General features: G+C 45.4%; 1 long non-coding RNA gene across 1 annotated transcript in view; it reads left to right on the top strand.

The window, feature by feature from the left end:
- The first annotated feature begins 5118 nt into the window (after positions 1–5118).
- LOC109304149 overlaps positions 5119–5461 on the top strand; it is a 6617-nt gene continuing 6274 nt past the window's right edge. The window contains exons 1-2 of the long non-coding RNA XR_002099310.1: positions 5119–5129; positions 5419–5421. This is a non-coding gene — a long non-coding RNA (uncharacterized LOC109304149). The remainder of the gene's footprint in view (positions 5130–5418; positions 5422–5461) is intronic.

Here is a 5461-nt window from a genome sequence, read left to right as displayed (position 1 = left end):
GGCAGCGCAGCCCAGAGAAACCGGCGTGCTCGGACACCGCTGCGGACTTTGGGGCCCGCTGAGCCTTGGGCTGAGTGCACTGGACCCCTGCTCCAACCGGGGGTATTGTCCTGCGGGGGTCGCTGCCCCAAAGGCAGGTGGCGCTTGAGAGCATGGCAGCACCGTGTTGGGTTTTGGGAAAACCGGCTGCTGTTGCATTTTGTATGAAGCCTGATCGGGCAGAGGTGTTCAGAGCCTGCCCCCCACCCCCGGATCAAGCCTCCCCGGCAGGACAGGGAACGAGGAGCACAGCTGCAGATGAGGCAGGAAGCACAGGGCAGGGGGTAGAGAAGCAGATCTGGCAAGGAAGGGGTTCAAGTTAGGGAGGATGCAAGGCGCACCAGCCAAAAAGGCTGACCCCCACTGACTAGGTGATGGGCTTTAAATCCCATTTCAAAGAGAAATGGACGTCTTGCCTCTACTCACTGTGTGAGTGGTGTAACCCCCAGCAACTGGATAAAAAGAGTTGCCTTTTGCAAGAAAGGATGAGCCTGGCTCAGAGAGGGTTTGTGGCAGAACCCAAACCAACAGAGGTGTTTCCCTGTGGCCTGGAGGTGGGAGCCAAATCCCAGATTCACAAAAGGAATTTGTGAAATTTAAATGCCTACATCCAGAATTTGGATCCTGAAAACCTCCGTTCAACTGCTGCTTGAATCTGGATTTGCCCCTGAATAGAGAGGGAAGAGAACCTTCCTGGATCCATCAGCGGCACAGTGGCTGATGCACACCAGAGTTTTGTTTGCCCTTTTGGCAGCCTCATCAACTGTTGGCTCATATTCATTTTCCAGTCAGTCCTGACCCCCAGGTCTCATTCAGATGCTGTGCCAGCCAGTGTACCACCGCCCATTCTATATTTGTGGCTTCATTTCAAATATAGGCTCAATTCTGGAAGGTACTCCATATGAGTAGCTTCTGTGCCCATAGAGATGCAACCAGGGGTCTGTCCAGGTGGAATAATTTGGAGGGTGGAGTCTTAAAATAAAGGGATCCAGTGTTTGTTTAGGATCCATGGGGCTCCAGGTTTAATCAGAAATAATTTGGTGAATATACCACAATTTACATACACTCAAAAGTTATCTTAAGTTCACAGAATAGATCAGGTTCCATTTGTAGCCCACATAACTGTCACAATATCCTCTTTAATTCATTCCTAGAATTTATGTTCACTACAATTAGAGCATGTGGATTATAATAATAATAATATAACTTTGAAGGAAAGGAAAAGGGCAAACCAAATTGATATATCCTTTCTAGAGACAACTATAGCATTGGAATTCTGTTAGAAATTTAGTTATACAATTTAAAAACAAGAATAATTGAACACACATAACGTATAACTCAATTACTCTAAACATTTTGGTCATCTTTTCCATGATAGATACCTAATAATTAACAGTACATAGCATTTTTCCTATTTGAAATGCACTTTGTATATCTAAGAAACAAGTGGCAATAATTCACCAATTATTTTTCTGTGGTGATTATTAAACTATCCGGTGAAGACACCACTTCTGCAACTATATACAAGCTTCCAGCCCATAGGAGTCTGGGAATATTTGTAGTTGAGTTGTGTACCAGTAAAGATAAATTCTGTGTAAACAGATTAAACTGTAACTCCATATAGAAATCTGCCTCTTTGTTACTGTGTGTATAAAGCTACTAATTTACAAAGGGAATACAAGTTTATAGAGTGTAATTAAGCAGAAAGGTAGAAGGGGAGTAGTTATAAGATAATCACACCCCTAGGGCATTATAGAGAAACAAACTGATTGTAAAGCAGACTTCATGGAATAAATGCCATAAGTTCTGCTGCCTTAAGAATGTTAACTCATTTCATCTGCTGAGTCAGGCCTTGTTATATTTGACAGATGAAGACTTGAATCTATTTCATTTTAGCTTTACTTTTAAAATCTCATTATATTTTAATGACAAAAAGTTAGACACTATAATTTTGTTTTGTTTTCTTTATGAAGCTAGCAGGATCTGAGGCAAAGAAGAAAAAGCCCTTCAGTATTTCTTCACTACCATGAAATGTCATTTCTGTGACAATCAAGGTAGAATTCAGAGTTGAATCTGAAAAAATTTTCCACCACTGATGTGTAATTCTCTGTGAATCATATTCAACTACAGTAGATAGCAGCGGGCCTATAATACATGGCAATTTGCCTTGCTAATTTTAGCACTAGCTGGAAAGAAAGCATAAAGCTAGTAGATAAGTACTCTGTGAGTCATGGAAAATGGCTGTTTTTTTTAAGACTCTTTGAGAAAGACTGTTGAGATTACAGGCTGCTGTGAAGCTGGTCTGATCATCTAGTATTTCTTAGGATTTTTCATTTGTCTAGACCCTCTCCCTTAGGTTTTTTTTGCATCAGAGAGAACTACCCCTTTGTTTTTAATTTTGCTGTCACTGAGAAGAATTCTCACAACTTCAGTAGGCCTATGTACTAAATGCTGGGACCTAGTCTGTCCCACGGAAATGATGAATTATGAAATATACTTAAAACTGATGGTATGATATAACTCTACACAAGGTCTAAGGTAGGAGGTCACAGATACAGCCCAGAGGCTGGATCCAGCCCACATAAGCTCCTTGTCTAGGCTCCAGTGCTGCCCCAGGGTCCAGTAGCTAACCCATGTGGTGTGTACCAGACCAGCTTCATATGCAGGGCCTGGGATGCACTCCACATTTGGTGCCTATTTCAGTTGATCCGGGACTGTGTTGCATATGGCACCAACTCTGGCCAGTCCAGGATGTGAATCATGTGCAATGAGTCCCAAACTAGCCAGACCAGGGGTTGGATCCAACGTGGAGGGATGGGGAGAGGGTCTGGGGGTCCCCTGAATGCTAGATCCAGCACTTGCTCTAGCTAGTGTGGGACTATGGCACTCACACTGCACATGGTGCCCATTCCTGACCACCTGGAGTGGGCACCACATTCACTGGATCCAGCATGTGGTGGGAAGTGAGTGGGTGTTTCATGGGCTCAATCTGGCCAGCCCTGCATGGTTCATCCAGCCCATGGCCTAGTCCCATGCCACTCATCCAGCCTGTGGGGCCAGATGAGTTTGACACCCCTGGTGTAAAGGATTTGGGCTCATATTTATCTAAATACATAATTTCTCATTTTGATTTAACTTGGAATGTAGAACAATATCAGATGCCTGTTTCAAGGGGGAAAAAAATCTGCATTTGGGGAAAAAGGTGAATGGTTGCTGAAGTGTGCCTCTCCTGCTCAACTGATGCTTGAAATGGTCATTGTTGTTGTTGCTATTTCCTAGAAGATGAGAACAGTAGGGATGGATGAATCAAGCATGGTGGGTGTGCAGATGCAGATGGTTGTGAAGGCTTATGCGCAATAAATACCTTTGTGACAAAATTTTCAGTGTTGCTTGATATGCGAGTTGGCTTGCTGCTGCTGGTAATATACATTGCCCATTTTTACTCCCCAAGGTCATGCTGTTGCTATTCAAAAGTGTTGGCTTTCCCTCATGTTAGCACTCCATTACTGCCTATTTACAGCCAAGGGATTTCTGTGCTGTGTACCACAGGAAAAATCATTGAGAGAACCCTCCTGATCCATCTCCTTTGACTTGCTAGAGAGCTCCTGGAATCTCAGTGTGGATTGAGGGCATCAAGAGGCACAACTGACACGATTTTCACTGCTCACCAGCTGTAGGAGACATGCTGGGAACAACATAAGCCTCCTTACAGGGCCTTCATGGACCTCACAAAAGCTTTTGACTCCATCAGCTGAGAAGTGTTGAGTGGAGGATCCTTCTGAAGTACAGATGCCCACCAAAACTTGTCACCATTTTCTGCCTGCTCCATGACGATATGTGAGCAGTGGTTCTCAGTAATGGATCTATCACAGGTTCCTTTGAGGTTAAAATGGGAGTTAAGTGAGGCTGAGTCATTGCTCCAGCACTCCTCTCAGTATTTCTTGTCGCAATGCTACATCTGACCACCAACAAGCTTTCAGCCAGAATGGAGCTAAACTACTGAATGAGTGGTTTAACCTTGGGTGACTCCAAGTCAAAACCAAGGCCGCCCTGACCTCAATCGTTTAGTTCTAGTATGCTGATGAAGCTATAGTGTGCGCTTACTTGGAAGCAGGCCTTCAGGCAGTCTTCAACATCTTTACCGAAGCATACAAGAAAACGGGACGGTTGCTTAACATTCAGAAAACTAAGGTCTTTCACCAACAAGCTCCTAATGAACACTCCCCATCTCCAGTAATCCACATCCATAGTGAGACTCTGGAAAACACTGAGTAGTTCCCATACCTTGGAAGCCATCTCCCATAGAAGACTGACATCAACAAAGAAATCCAACATTGCCTCAAATGTGCAAGAGCAGCTTTTAGATGTCTGAAGAAATGGGTCTTCAAAAATTGGGACATCATATTCAAAAACAAGCTCATGGTTTATCAAGCAGTTGTGATCCCCACCTTGCTGTATGGATCTGAGACATGGACAACTTACAGGAGACATCTAGGGCACATCCGCACATGCAGGCATGTGCACTCTGTGGCAGGCCAGTAGGGGGTGCTCCTGCGTTGAGCCACCCACCTCACTGCACCCGACCACCTTCCAGGTTCTGAGTGCTTCCCTGGGGGTGCCTCACATCTGGCTGACTCCCTTCCTGGAGCACACCTGCTAGCCTGGGGTAAAAACTGCCACTACCCAGGGCTGGGCTTGATTCTGGCTCTGCGTCCCCTGGGTAACACAGGCCTAGTAGCCCTTGAGGGTACCGGACTCACTTCAAGCACTTGGAGGTGCTTCCCTCAGTCAGAAGCACAAGTTGTGGTCTCCCTTAGTCAGCCAAAACAAGGGACCCCAAGGCTTAATCTAGACCCACACCCAATAAGTCTTCCACACTAGGTACAGAGGAGAACTTTATTGGTTACAAGGGGTAGGGTTGGAATAGGGTACAGCAATATCAGAGAAATCCCATAAAGCAAACTGGCATGGCTGGGTAGCCTTTGATCACGCATCTGAGTTACTGCAAGTTATATATCTAATTAAAGCTCAGGTAGCTTACTCACAAGTATCATCCAAAGGCAGGTGGAGGTTCCCTCTGGAGGCAGGCAGTTCCTTGATCATGAGTTTTGAAAAAGAGAGCAAGTGTTAGATGGTCCAGCTCTTCTCTTTCTCCAAGTCTTCCTCATGGCTGCTACCCCTGCCTCCTGGGCAGTCGTTAACTTATATAACCCTTATGACCTCATTTACCTGGCCCATTGGAGGTCAGCACCTGTTGGCTGTCAGCCAACCCATTTGAAATGCATCACTAGTTGCTGGGCACACTGGCAGTTCCTAGCTCCCCAGGGAGCCCAAGCCCCTCACCCAGGTATGTGATGCCAGTCATGTAGGCAGAGGGAGCAGGTTTCCCCCCTTCCTCAGGAATGTATCCAGCTCAGGTTAC

The sequence above is a fragment of the Gavialis gangeticus genome, unplaced genomic scaffold, assembly GCF_001723915.1.
Source record: "Gavialis gangeticus isolate Ggan-Ray unplaced genomic scaffold, GavGan_comp1, whole genome shotgun sequence".
Lineage (NCBI taxonomy): Eukaryota > Metazoa > Chordata > Crocodylia > Gavialidae > Gavialis > Gavialis gangeticus.
Note: the sequence above shows the minus strand (reverse complement) of the source record. Positions and strands in the feature narration are given on the sequence as shown.